We start from the raw sequence: 15,049 nt of genomic DNA, 5'->3' as shown, positions 1-15,049 counted from the left end.
ATGACATATGCAAATCAAAGATTAGTCGGACAATGTTTAGTAGCCTGGGTGTCTGGTGCAAGCTCTGCATCTCATTCACGCCAAAAGCAGTTGAGGATTACAGAAACTGAGTTCTATTCTTAGAAAGTAGTGGAAAAGTGTAAAGGATGGAAGACCATATAAGATTGCAATTTTTCTATTAAGTTTCAAAATCAAATTTCTTTTATGGTACGATTACATTAGAGGCAAGTTTAAGGGAGCAAAGTATGACAAATTCAAAAGAGGATTCCTTCATTAAAATATTTTTCTAATTTTTTTCAACTTGGGATAGGATGCAAAGTTTAAGTATGGGGGTATTCTTGTTCTTCTATTTTGAGTAATTTATCAAAGAAAAAGGATTAGAATGTTTTTGGCTTTATTCTATAGTGAGATTTGGAGAGAAAAGTTTATTTTTAGAATTTTGTGTGTATATTCACAGCAAACACACACGAGACAAAACTCGTCCACTATGGTAACCTAGGGGTTTAAAGGGTTGTTGCACATGCTAAGTGCAATCGTGATTCCTACGAAAGCGAGTTAGGATTTTGTTTTTGTTTGTACTTTTATTTTTGTATATTTTCTTTTTGTTTGCTTGAGGACAAGCAAAGTTTAAGTATGGGGAAATCTGATGAGCACATTTATGTGTGAATTGTAGGTAGGAAAAGCATGCATTTTTGTTATTTAAAGCAGTACTACTAAGGTACTTTATCATTCGCCTTGTCAGACTTCAGTTGATTTTATTTTGTTATTCTTGTTTCTGATGGTCTTCTTTTTTATGTTCATCTACGATGGAACGGACTACAACCTGAGGTAATGGCCTTAATGGTAAGAAGCATGCCAAAAATTTCTCGTCAACACCCCTTATACCTAATATTGTAACCCTTGCTTCTGAAAGAATTCTGTATAGTACTCATATTCATTTCTTCCACATTTTTTTTAGATGTGTCTGGATTCTAAAGGGTTTCCTTTACCTGTAGGGTATAATGTCTATGGTTGGAAAGGGACAATCACTGGAAGGAATGGCTTACAAGGTCTCTGTTTCCTTTCCCATTGATTATCCAATCGAGCCTCCAAAGGTGAAATTCAAGACATTGTGCTTCCATCCCAATGTAGATCTCTATGGCAGTGTTTGCTGTGACATTCTTCAGGTAGATGCCCATTCTTATTTCGAATCATGCCTAAACAAATACGGTACGTACCCTACTTTCTATTTTTAGTCCTCATATTTTTCTTTCTATTTTTAACGCATAGAGGACAATGCATAATTCAAGTATGGGGTGTAGCTTTTAGAAACTTTCCTTCTCTAGTCTTTTCTATAATTTAAAGTTAGAAAGTTTCTTTTCCTTTTGTTTTTGGTATTTCTCTCAAATTAGAAAGAACTTCGTATTCTTAGAAAGAAAGTTGTTTTCCTATTTTAAGAAAGAAAGTTAGTGGATATTTTAATTTTGAAATTTGAAAAATTAGAAAGAATACTTTCCTTTCTTAATTTTGTTTTCTTTTGGAATCTTTCTTTTAAAAGGATTTGAATAAGAAATAGAAATAAAAACTTGCTTTTTATATGGTATGGATAGAAAGGAAAGAAAGGTTGAAACAAAAGAAAGAAAGAATGATTTTTAGAAAGTTTGCTTCTTGATTATAGTTTTGATTTGTAGCCTTTTTGACTTGAGCTATTAAGTCTGAAGGGTTTTTACGCCTAGTTCCTTAAAGCCAACTGGCTTGAGAGCAACTGACTGAAAACTCCATACATGGGTCAATTAGAAAGCTTAATAAATCAAAGCATTGCACGTAATCAAAGGTAAAGTTTGAACTCATATGCATCAATGTCTATGACATGCAAATCAAAGATTAGTCGGACACTGTTTAGTAGCCTGGGTGTCTGGTGCATGCCCTGCATGCCATTCACGCCAAAAGCAGTAGATGATTACAAAAACTGAGTTCTATTCTTAGAAAGTAATGGAAAAGTGTAAAGGATGGTGGATCATATAAGATTGCAATTTTTCTATTAAGTTTCAAAATCAAATTTCTTTTATGTTACGATTACATTAGAGGCAAGTTTAAGGGAGCAAAGTAGGACAAATTCAAAAGAGGATTTCTTCATTAAAATATTTTTCTAATTTTTTTCAACTTGGGATAGGATGCAAAGTTTAAGTATGGGGGTATTCTTGTTCTTCTATTTTGAGTAATTTATTAAAGAAAAAAGATTAGAATTTTTTTGGCTTTATTCTATAGTGAGATTTGGTGCGAAAAGTATATTTTTAGAATTTTGTGTATATATTCACAGCAAACACACACGAGACAAAATTCGTCCACTAGGGTAACCTAGGGGTTTAAAGGCTTGTTGCACATGCTAAGTGCAATCGTGATTCCTACGAAAGTGAGTTAGAATTTTGTTTTTGTTTTGCTTTTATATTTGTATATTTTATTTTTGTTTGCTTGAGGACAAGCAAAGTTTAAGTATGGGAAAATCTGATGAGCACATTTATGTGTGAATTGTAGGTGAGAAAAGCATGCATTTTTGTTACTTAAAGCGGTACTTCTAAGGTACTTTATCATTCGCCTTGTCAGACTTCAGTTGATTTTATTTTTGGTATTCTTGTTTCTGATGGTCTTCTTTTTTATGTTCATCTATGATGGAACACACTACAACCTGAGGTAATGGCCTTAATAGTAAGAAGCATGCCAAAATTTCTCGTCAACACCCCTTATACCTAATATTGTAACCCTTTCTTCTGAAAGAATTCTGTATAGTACTCATATTCATTTCTTCCACATTTTTTTAGATGTGTCTGGATTCTAAAGGGTTTGCTTTACCTGTAGGGTATAACGTCTATGGTTGGAAAGGGACAATCACTGGAAGGAATGACTTACAAGGTCTCTGTTTCCTTTCCCATTGATTATCCAATCGAGCCTCCAAAGGTGAAATTCAAGACATTGTGCTTCCATCCCAATGTAGATCTCTATGGCAGTGTTTGCTGGGACATTCTTCAGGTAGATGCCCATTCTTATTTCGGATCAAGCCTAAACAAATACGGTACGTACCCTCCTTTCTATTTTTAGTCCTCATATTTTTCTTTCTATTTTTAACGCATCGAGGACAGTGCATAATTCAAGTATGGGGGGTAGCTATTAGAAACTTTCCTTCTCTAGTCTTTTTTATAATTTAAAGTTAGAAAGTTTCTTTTCCTTTTGTTTTTGGTATTGCTCTCAAATTAGAAAGAACTTGGTATTCTTAGAAAGAAAGTTGTTTTCCTATTTTAAGAAAGAAAGTTAGTGGATATTTTAATTTTGGAATTTGAAAAATTAGAAAGAATGCTTTCCTTTCTTAGTTTTGTTTTCTTTTGGAATCTTTCTTTTAAAAGGATTTGAATAAGAAATAGAAATAGAAACTTGCTTTTTATATGGTATGGATAAAAAGGAAAGAAAGGTTGAAACAAAAGAAAGAAAAAAATGATTTTTAGAAAGTTTGCTTCTTGATTATAGTTTTGATTTGTAGCCTTTTTGACTTGAGCTATTAAGTCTGAAGGGTTTTTACGCCTAGTTCCTTAAAGCCAACTGGCTTGAGAGCAAATGACTGAAAACTCCATACATGTGTCAATTAGAAAGCTTAATAAATCAAAGCATTGCACGTAATCAAAGGTAAAGTTTGAACTCATATGCATCAATGTCTATGACATATACAAATCAAAGATTAGTCGGACACTGTTTAGTAGCCTGGGTGTCTAGTGCATGCCCTACATGTCATTCACGCCAAAAGCAGTAGAGGATTACAAAAACTGAGTTCTATTCTTAGAAAGTAATGGAAAAGTGTAAAGGATGGTGGACCATATAAGATTGCAATTTTTCTATTAAGTTTCAAAATCAAATTTCTTTTATGGTACGATTACATTAGAGGCAAGTTTAAGGGAGCAAAGTCGGACAAATTCAAAAGAGGATTCCATCATTAAAATATTTTTCTAATTTTTTTCAACTTGGGATAGGATACAAAGTTTAAGTATGGGGGTATTCTTGTTCTTCTATTTTGAGTAATATATCAAAGAAAAAGGATTAGATTTTTTTTGGCTTTATTCTATAGTGAGATTTGGAGAGAAAAGTTTATTTTTAGAATTTTGTGTGTATATTCACAGTAAACACACACGAGACAAAACTCGTCCACTAGGGTAACGTAGGGGTTTAAAGGCTTGTTGCACATGCTAAGTGCAATCGTGATTCCTACGAAAGTGAGTTAGGATTTTCTTTTTGTTTGCTTGAGGACAAGCAAAGTTTAAGTATGGGGAAATCTGATGAGCACATTTATGTGTGAATTGTAGGTAGGAAAAGCATGCATTTTTGTTATTTAAAGCGGTACTACTAAGGTACTTTATCATTCGCTTTGTCAGACTTCAGTTGATTTTATTTTATTTATTCTTGTTTCTGATGGTCTTCTTTTTTATGTTCATCTATGATGGAACGGACTACAACCTGAGGTAATGGCCTTATTAGTAAGAAGCATGCCAAAATTTCTCGTCAACACCCCTTATACCTAATATTGTAACCCTTGCTTCTGAAAGAATTCTGTATAGTACTCATATTCATTTCTTCCACATTTTTTTTAGATGTGTCTGGATTCTAAAGGGGTTGCTTTACCTGTAGGGTATAACGTCTATGGTTGGAAAGGGACAATCACTGGAAGGAATGGCTTACAAGGTCTCTGTTTCCTTTCCCATTGATTATCCAATCGAGCCTCCAAAGGTGAAATTCAAGAGATTGTGCTTCCATCCCAATGTAGATCTCTATGGCAGTGTTTGCTGGGACATTCTTCAGGTAGATGCCCATTCTTATTTCGAATCATGCCTAAACAAATACGGTACGTACCCTCCTTTCTATTTTTAGTCCTCATATTTTTCTTTCTACTTTTAACGCATCGAGGACAATGCATAATTCAAGTGTGGGGGTAGCTTTTAGAAACTTTCCTTCTCTAGTCTTTTCTATAATTTAAAGTTAGAAAGTTTCTTTTCCTTTTATTTTTGGTATTTCTCTCAAATTAGAAAGAACTTGGTATTCTTAGAAAGAAAGTTGTTTTCCTATTTTAAGAAAGAAAGTTAGTGGATATTTTAATTTTGGAATTTGAAAAATTAGAAAGAATACTTTCCTTTCTTAGTTTTGTTTTCTTTTGGAATCTTTCTTTTAAAAGGATTTGAATAAGAAATAGAAATAGAAACTTGCTTTTTATATAGTATGGATAGAAAGGAAAGAAATGTTGAATCAAAAGAAAGAAAGAATGATTTTTAGAAAGTTTACTTCTTGATTATAGTTTTGATTTGTAGCCTTTTTGAGTTGAGCAATTAAGTCTGAAGGGTTTTTACGCCTAGTTCCTTAAAGCCAACTGGCTTGAGAGCAACTGACTGAAAACTCCATACATGGGTCAATTAGAAAGCTTAATAAATCAAAGCATTGCCCGTAATCAAAGGTAAAGTTTGAACTCATATGCATCAATGTCTATGACATATGCAAATCAAAGATTAGTCGGACACTGTTTAGTAGCCTGGGTGTCTGGTGCATGCCCTGCATGTCATTCACGCCAAAAGCAGTAGAGGAGTACAAAAACTGAGTTCTATTCTGGGTGTCTGGTGCATGCCCTGTATGTCATTCACGCCAAAAGCAGTAGAGGACTACAAAAACTGAGTTCTATTCTTATAAAGTAATGGAAAAGTGTAAAGGATGGTAGACCATATAAGATTGCAATTTTTCTATTAAATTTCAAAATCAAATTTCTTTTATGTTATGATTACATTAGAGGCAAGTTTAAGGGAGCAAAGTAGGACAAATTCAAAAGAGGATTCCTTCATTAAAATATTTTTCTAATTTTTTCAACTTGGGATAGGATACAAAGTTTAAGTATGGGGGTATTCTTGTTCTTCTATTTTGAGTAATTTATCAAAGAAAAAGGATTAAAATTTTTTTGGCTTTATTTTATAGTGAGATTTGGAGAGAAAAGTTTATTTTTAGAATTTTGTGTGTATATTCACAGCAAAAACACAAGAGACAAAACTCGTCCACTAGGGTAACCTAGGGGTTTAAAGGCTTGTTGCATATGCAAAGTGCAATCGTGATTCCTACGAAAGTGAGTTAGGATTTTGTTTTTGTTTGTACTTTTATTTTTGTATATTTTCTTTTTGTTTGCTTGGGGACAAGCAAAGTTTAAGTATGGGGAAATCTGCTGAGCACATTTATGTGTGAATTGTAGGTAGGAAAAGCATGCATTTTTGTTATTTAAAGCGGTACTACTAAGGTACTTTATCATTCGCCTTGTCAGACTTCAGTTGATTTTATTTTGTTATTCTTGTTTCTGATGGTCTTCTTTTTTATGTTCATCTATGATGGAACGGACTACAACCTGAGGTAATGGCCTTAATGGTAAGAAGCATGCCAAAATTTCTCGTCAACACCCCTTATACCTAATATTGTAACCCTTGCTTCTGAAAGAATTCTGTATAGTACTCATATTCATTTCTTCCACATTTTTTTTAGATGTGTCTGGATTCTAAAGGGTTTGCTTTACCTGTAGGGTATAACGTCTATGGTTGGAAAGGGACAATCACTGGAAGGAATGGCTTACAAGGTCTCTGTTTCCTTTCCCATTGATTATCCAATCGAGCCTCCAAAGGTGAAATTCAAGACATTGTGCTTCCATCCCAATGTAGATCTCTATGGCAGTGTTTGCTGGGACATTCTTCAGGTAGATGCCCATTCTTATTTCGAATCATGCCTAAACAAATACGGTACGTACCCTACTTTCTATTTTTAGTCCTCATATTTTTCTTTCTATTTTTAACGCATCGAGGACAATGCATAGTTCAAGTATGGGGGGTAGCTTTTAGAAACTTTCCTTCTCTAGTCTTTTCTATAATTTAAAGTTAGTTTCTTTTCCTTTTGTTTTTGGTATTTCTCTCAAATTAGAAAGAACTTGGTATTCTTAGAAAGAAAGTTGTTTTCCTATTTTAAGAAAGAAAGTTAGTGGATATTTTAATTTTTGAATTTGAAAAATTAGAAAGAATACTTTCCTTTCTTAGTTTTGTTTTCTTTTGGAATTTTTCTTTTAAAAGGATTTGAATAAGAAATAGAAATAGAAACTTGCTTTTTATATGGTATGGATAGAAAGGAAAGAAAGGTTGAATCAAAAGAAAGAAAGAATGATTTTTAGAAAGTTTGCTTCTTGATTATTGTTTTGATTTGTAGCCTTTTTGACTTGAGCTATTAAGTCTGAAGGGTTTTTACGCCTAGTTCCTTAAAGCCAACTGGCTTGAGAGCAACTGACTGAAAACTCCATACATGGGTCAATTAGAAAGCTTAATAAATCAAAGCATTGCACGTAATCAAAGGTAAAGTTTGAACTCATATGCATCAATGTCTATGACATATGCAAATCAATGATTAGTCGGACACTGTTTAGTAGCATGGGTGTCTGGTGCATGCCCTGCATGTCATTCACGCCAAAAGCAGTAGAGGATTACAAAAACTGAGTTCTATTCTTAGAAAGTAATGGAAAAGTGTAAAGGATGGTGGACCATATAAGATTGCAATTTTTCTATTAAGTTTCAAAATCAAATTTCTTTTATGGTACGATTACATTAGAGGCAAGTTTAAGGGGGCAAAGTTGGACAAATTCAAAAGAGGATTCCTTTATTAAAATATTTTTCTAATTTTTTTCAACTTGGGATAGGATGCAAAGTTTAAGTATGGGGGTATTCTTGTTCTTCTATTTTGAGTAATTTATCAAAGGAAAATGATTAGAATTTTTTTGGCTTTATTCTATAGTGAGAATTGGAGAGAAAAGTTTATTTTTAGAATTTTGTATGTATATTCACAGGAAACACACACGAGACAAAACTCCTCCACTAGGGTCACCTAGGGGTTTAAAGGCTTGTTGCACATGCTAAGTGCAATCGTGATTCCTACGAAAGTGAGTTAGGATTTTGTTTTTGTTTGTACTTTTATATTTGTATATTTTCTTTTTGTTTGCTTGAGGACAAGCAAAGTTTAAGTATGGGGAAATCTGATGAGCACATTTATGTGTGAATTGTAGGTAGGAAAAGCATGCATTTTTGTTATTTAAAGCGGTACTACTAAGGTACTTTATCATTCGCCTTGTCAGACTTCAGTTGATTTTATTTTTGTTATTCTTGTTTCTGATGGTCTTCTTTTTTATGTTCATCTATGATGGAACGGACTACAACCTGAGGTAATGGCCTTAATGGTAAGAAGCATGCCAAAATTTCTCGTCAACACCCCTTATACCTAATATTGTAACCCTTGCTTCTGAAAGAATTCTGTATAGTACTCATATTCATTTCTTCCACATTTTATTTGGATGTGTCTGGATTCTAAAGGGTTTGCTTTACCTGTAGGGTATAACGTCTATGGTTGGAAAGGGACAATCACTGGAAGGAATGGCTTACAAGTTCTCTGTTTCCTTTCCCATTGATTATCCAATCGAGCCTCCAAAGTTGAAATTCAAGACATTGTGCTTCCATCCCAATGTATTTCTTTATGTCTGTGTTTGCTGGGACATTCTTCAGGTAGATGCCCATTCCTATTTCGAATCATGCCTAAACAAATACGGTACGTACCGTCCTTTCTATTTTTAGTCCTCATACTTTTCTTTCTATTTTTAACGCATTGAGGACAATGCATAATTTAAGTTAGGGGGGTAGCTTTTAGAAACTTTCCTTCTCTAGTCTTTTCTATAATTTAAAGTTAGATAGTTTCTTTTCCTTTTGTTTTTGGTATTTCTCTCAAATTAGAAAGAACTTGGTATTATTAGAAAGAAAGTTGTTTTCCTATTTTAAGAAAGAAAGTTAGTGGATATTTTAATTTTGGAATTTGAAAAATTAGAAAGAATACTTTCCTTTCTTAGTTTTGTTTTCTTTTGGAATCTTTCTTTTAAAAGGATTTGAATAAGAAATAGAAATAGAAACTTGCTTTTTATATGGTATGGATAGAAAGGAAAGAAAGGTTGAATCAAAAGAAAGAAAGAATGATTTTTAGAAAGTTTGCTTCTTGATTATTGTTTTGATTTGTAGCCTTTTTGAGTTGAGCTGTTAAGTCTGAAGGGTTTTTACGCCTAGTTCCTTAAAGCCAACTGGCTTGAGAGCAACTGACTGAAAACTCCATACATGGGTCAATTAGAAAGCTTAATAAATCAAAGCATTGCACGTAATCAAAGGTAAAGTTTGAACTCATATGCCTCAATGTCTATGACATATGCAAATCAAAGATTAGTCGGACACTGTTTAGTAGCCTGGGTGTCTGGTGCATGCCCTGCATGTCATTCACGCCAAAAGCAGTAGAGGATTACAAAAACTGAGTTCTATTCTTAGAAAGTAATGGAAAAGTGTAATGGATGGTGGACCATATAAGATTGCAATTTTTCTATTAAGTTTCGAAATCAAATTTCTTTTGTGGTACGATTACATTAGAGGCAAGTTTAAGGGAGCAAAGTAGGACAAATTCAAAAGTGGATTCCTTCATTAAAATATTTTTCTAATTTTTTTCAACTTGGGATAGGATGCAAAGTTTAAGTATGGGGGTATTCTTGTTCTTCTATTTTGAGTAATTTATCAAAGAAAAAGGATTATAATTTTTTTGGCTTTATTCTATAGTGAGATTTGGAAAGAAAAGTTTATTTTTAGAATTTTGTGTGTATATTCACAGCAAACACACACGAGACAAAACTCGTCCACTAGGGTAACCTATGGGTTTAAAGGCTTGTTGCACATGCTAAGTGCAATCGTGATTCCTCGAAAATGAGTTAGGATTTTGTTTTTGTTTGTACTTTTATTTTTGTATATTTTCTTTTTGTTTGCTTGAGGACAAGCAAAGTTTAAGTATGAGGAAATCTGATGAGCACATTTATGTGTGAATTGTAGGTAGGAAAAGCATGCATTTTTGTTATTTAAAGCGGTACTACTAAGGTAATTTATCATTCGCCTTGTCAGACTTCAGTTGATTTTATTTTGTTATTCTTGTTTCTGATGGTCTTCTTTTTTATGTTCATCTATGATGGAACGGACTACAACCTGAGGTAATGGCCTTAATGGTAAGAAGCGTGCCAAAATTTCTCGTCAACACCCCTTATACCTAATATTGTAACCCTTGCTTCTGAAAGAATTCTGTATAGTACTCATATTCATTTCTTCCACATTTTTTTTAGATGTCTCTGGATTCTAAAGGGTTTGCTTTACCTGTAGGGTATAACGTCTATGGTTGGAAAGGGACAATCACTGGAAGGAATGGTTTACAAGGTCTCTGTTTCCTTTCCCATTGATTATCGAATCGAGCCTCCAAAGGTGAAATTCAAGACATTGTGCTTCCATCCCAATGTTGATCTCTATGGCAGTGTTTGCTGGGACATTCTTCAAGTAAATGCCTATTCCTATTTCAGTTCTTGTTGACTTGTTTTTTTTAAAATCTATGCCTGTATACACCCCCTTTTCCTCTTTCATATCCCAATTTGAATAAAAACTCGTATTTGATCTAAAACATTGTTTATGCTTTGGCCATCTACAAAACAACACATATTTTATCTTTACTTTCTTTTTATACCAATCAAAGTCGGAAGGAGAAACTCCATCTTTTGTTTTTGGAATTGCAGGATAAATGGACAATATACAAGACTAAATCTTCCGGCCCTTCTTTTATTTATTTTCTTTCTTAAGTTTTACTTTATTGTTTATGGTTTGAGATCCAGTCATCATGATGCTAATTTTTTTATGTATGAGTATTGGCCTCTGCTATTTGAGGGCACCCTTGTAGGATGACAGTAGGTCTGCCAGTCTCTGCTTGTCTTGTATGTAAGCTAGACTAGCAGTCACGACCTTGCCAATGATACAAGGGCATCTTCTACCACTCCTCTTTAGATTATTATAGGTTGTAGGAAATTAAAGTTGTTGTTATGTTCCATTGGAGAGGAAGACGATGGAGATAGAGATAGAGAAGAGAAAAACGAGTGAATGAGGTGAGTCTCACCCCACGCACTGTTGTTATTGATATATGTGTGTGTATGTGTATACATGGGAAAAGACAGAACTGACCCTATAAAGAGGGGGAGGAGGGGGGGGGTGCGCCCATACACAGCCTTATTCAACAGTTATGGATTTTGACAATGGTTTTTCGAACTCGTGCAATTTTTTTCTTCGTAACTACTTAATAAGGCCTTTTCTTATGCTTGTGGTACATGTAAATTGTGGTCATTTGAATTTATGGCATTTTAGTTTTATGTAACTTTTTGATGCCTATGTTTAATCTATATTGAATCATTATTGGTTCTATTATAATTCAGCGTTTCATAGTTATTGCATGCTTATTTTACCTTTCAGTGAGAATTGAAGAATTATAAGAAAATTTCTGTTAAAAAAGCCGTGTTATCAACACTTTTGGATGAGAACCATACTCATGTTTTACCCATATTGGGTACTGGTATCTGTGTCATGCATGTTCATTATAAGAAGCTCTATTTCCTTGTTAGAGTTAAGAAAAGAAAATGTTTGAGATGGTAGACATAAAAATGCGTTTATTTAGTAGTTGATAAAACAATATTTTATTCTGCAATGGATTTGCTTTTAGAGTTCTAGCATGTAAAACCATCAATTGTTTTCAGCCTTTTTCATGAAGGAAATGCTCAAGATTGGTGAATAGTAATAGTTAATGTTAATTATGAGAAGTCTCACTGTTGTTGGTATGAAATTGGTTCATACTTGTCAATTATTGACATCTCTGGTATACAAAAATTATAGTATTTAATATATAGGCTTGTTGAGTATTGTCTCCTTCATCCTATACATTAGTATTAAATTGGTTCCTACTTACCAATAGTTGATGTTTCTATTATATGAAAAATTATACTCATATATGTGTTTGTTGAGTATTGACTCTTTCGTCCTACATTCGCTTTGTTGTCATAACTTCTCTCTCTAAATTTCAAATTACTCTTGTCATTGAAATTCAGTACTAGTTATATCTGTGTCAGGCCGCTCTTCCGATGACATCCATTGGATGGGCATCTGCTTTTGCTTCTCCTACTCTGTTGGCATTGGCAATAATTGCTGGTAGTGAAACTGTGACACTTGCAACTTAGACGTGACAATTCATTGCTTCAGAGAAAAACAATTAGGCTGCACACTTTTTAAAGCTTTCAGAAGCCCCCTGACACACCTAACAAGTCATCATCTGTTCCTAATGACAGGTATCTTAAGTTATTCATTGTTTAACAATATGTTTTCAGATTAGTTCACACAATTCTGCATTCGATTTTAATTTTCTGTTGAAGGCTTCAGGGTGTGCTGCTTACTTCACTTATTCAGGTTTTCTGGAAGTTGGATTTTATGGAAAGTTCTGTGAGAATGAGAAGATGTTTGAGAAGGAACTACGAACGATTTGACTATTTGGCCGCTGCTGCTAATTCTGGAGATCATCTACTGCAACTTAAACATCACTTGTCATACAAATGACCCTGAGGGTTTTTGAACTGCTTCTATTCTGATGGCAGAAACAATCTCAAGGGACGAAGGGAATGAAGAAGATAAGTAGACAAAACCTGATAATTATGAGGGTGAAACACATGATACGGAACAATCAGGAAAATCAGCTAGTGCCGAGTGAACCTTTGCCTGGCCCAATAGATTTTACAGAATCTGAAGGTGCAAATGACAGGAATTTTGTTCAAAATGCATCAGCAGTAGCCCCTTGGTTGATGCCAAGTGAATTTGATGAAAGAATTTTTCTTTAACTTTCCTCATTGATGGTCTGGCCATTGAGGATTATACGAGCAATCTTTCAAGTAAGTGCACTACTTAAAGTTTTTTCTAATAGGAAATTCTTCTATTATTCGTGCATTGAATACTTTGTGCTTCATCTGTTTCTCTCAGCCTTAGTGTTTTAAGGGTACTTCGGCTCAAAATTCTTTGCAGTTGTGACATCAATAGCTATGTCATATATAATGTGATGGGGAACTAAGAAAATTTCAAATTTTAAAAGTTCTAACATACTTCCATGTATTCGTTTTGTTGAGAAACAGTCTGAGCCAAATAAGCTCAGAAGTAGTGATAGTGGTCCACTATACTATAGTCCCACACTAGATTGCAAAACCATATTATTTGTTAATCCATCCTATTCTAAAAGCCTAAATGGTGTAATTTCATCAACCATCTTCCTTTGTAATTCCTACTGTATCCTACAACGTCTAACTCTCACTGCCCTAGATTTTCAAGTTCAATCATAAAAATCATCTCATGCGTCCGCTGTGTATGCCCATTTTCGTCTTTTCATCCGTTGAACTACCCCCCACGAAGACACAACACGCATTGCTCGGTTCTCCTCCAGCATCACACCTGTCGATCGAACCGCCTAAATTATCCGTGAAGAAGAAGCACACTTGTTGCTCATTTTCAGTCAAGCACCCCACCTGTTGATCGAAATTGAACCCTCCATCCATCGTCAAAATGGTTTTCCCCTGGAGCAGAGGCAAGCTTAGGTCAAATGAGCGAGAGAGAGAGAGAGAGAGAGAGAGAGAGAGAGAGAGAGAGAGAGAGACGATTTTCTTTTGCATCTGTTCCTCTGTTTCTCACATAGAGACCTTGATTAGGGGTTTGTTCTTCGTCTCTTCTCAGATAATTTTCCTTTGCATTATTAAAATTGTGTTCTGAAATCTCAGGGTTTTTTAGTTTCTTGTTGGCAGGTAGAGAAATTTTTCTGGGGTTTTAGGTGTCTTGAAGGTTTTCTGAACTTTTTCTCTTATTTTTTCAAGGATGGTAGTTTTTTGTATGATTTGAGATGGGGACTTGAGGAGATGGATGGTAGAGAGTCTTCATTAGCTCCTGTTACTCAAAGCAGGTTGGGCTTCTTAGATCATTTTTTTCCCTACTCGTTTTGACACTTCACAAACTTTTTTGTTCCAGTGGTGCAGGTCGGTGTTCATCCCTCTCAAATCAATTAAACCCCATTGCTAATTTCTTGTGCCAGACAATATAAAACCCTTCATATTTATACAGGATTTTTTTCCCTATGTAGTTAGGGACTTAGGGTTTCTGTTTGGATATCTATGTTTTATCCTTTGATTTGTTTCTTTAACATTTTTGGTTGGTTTTGGATACAGTGGTTGAGCCATACATTGACACTCTCTGTGTTCATCAGCTGGGGAGAAGGCCAATGAGTGCATGGTTCTGGATAACGAGGCCCTCTATGATATAATTTACATGTTTGTACGCCCTGTCATCATATAATTTCTCCTGCTTCATAACTCTCAAGCTGATAGCTGTAAGTGTGCCACATATGCTTCAAATACTTACATAAATATCATTTTAATGGGCCTTGTTTAGAGTATTATATGGATTTTTATGAATTTTTTCTTTGGTCTTCGATATTTCTATGAGTGTTTTTTTCTTAGTTTATAAAAATGGGTTACTTTTATTTATAGTCACTGTAACTACACTGTTTATTAAGTAATGATTTAAACGATTTTTGTTATCTTTCAGTAAGATGAATTTTTATATTCATGTTTCTAACAAAGTGAGATGATGTTGTATTATATATTTAAATTGCACTTGTTGGGAAAGCTCATGTTGGGATTATGGCAGCTATCACTTTCGGCTTGAGTGGAAGCTCTTGTTGGGAAAATAAGACAAGGAGTACCATCTATAGTATAAGACAACTTTTTTTTTTTTGCTGGAACTGAAAAGCAAGTTGGAAAACCAGCATGAAGAAGTATCCTCAAAATTTATTTTGCTTGGTTATTGCTCCAGTGCATTACATGGGGTTGTTTATTTCTTACTAGGGTATTTTATGTAGACTTGGATGTTGGTAATCTGTATTTCTTGCTGTCTGGAAAACCCATTAATTTTGAAATTGCCATTGTTTAATTTTTCATATGATGTGCTTATTAGAAGTAAAATGACTGCCATATAATTTTCTCGGATTGTCGTCCATAAAATGCCCTCTTTTCCAAGCCGGTACTCAAATCTAAAAGTGACATTTCCCCATGTAATATGTAGATTCAAGT

The 15,049-nt window shown here is 34.2% G+C and overlaps 1 long non-coding RNA gene across 1 annotated transcript; it reads left to right on the top strand.

The window, feature by feature from the left end:
- The first annotated feature begins 6,567 nt into the window (after positions 1–6,567).
- On the top strand, positions 6,568–14,290 carry LOC143886189 (uncharacterized). The gene is made up of 4 exons (XR_013253699.1): positions 6,568–6,733; positions 12,023–12,238; positions 12,357–12,832; positions 13,799–14,290. It is a non-coding gene; the product is annotated as an uncharacterized LOC143886189 (long non-coding RNA).
- Positions 14,291–15,049: the final 759 nt, after the last annotated feature.

This window comes from Tasmannia lanceolata, unplaced genomic scaffold (assembly GCF_043159265.1).
Source record: "Tasmannia lanceolata isolate RefF3 unplaced genomic scaffold, GAP_Taslan_0.1 ptg000011l, whole genome shotgun sequence".
Taxonomy (NCBI): Eukaryota; Viridiplantae; Streptophyta; class Magnoliopsida; order Canellales; family Winteraceae; genus Tasmannia; species Tasmannia lanceolata.
This window is presented reverse-complemented; position numbering and strand designations above follow the sequence as displayed.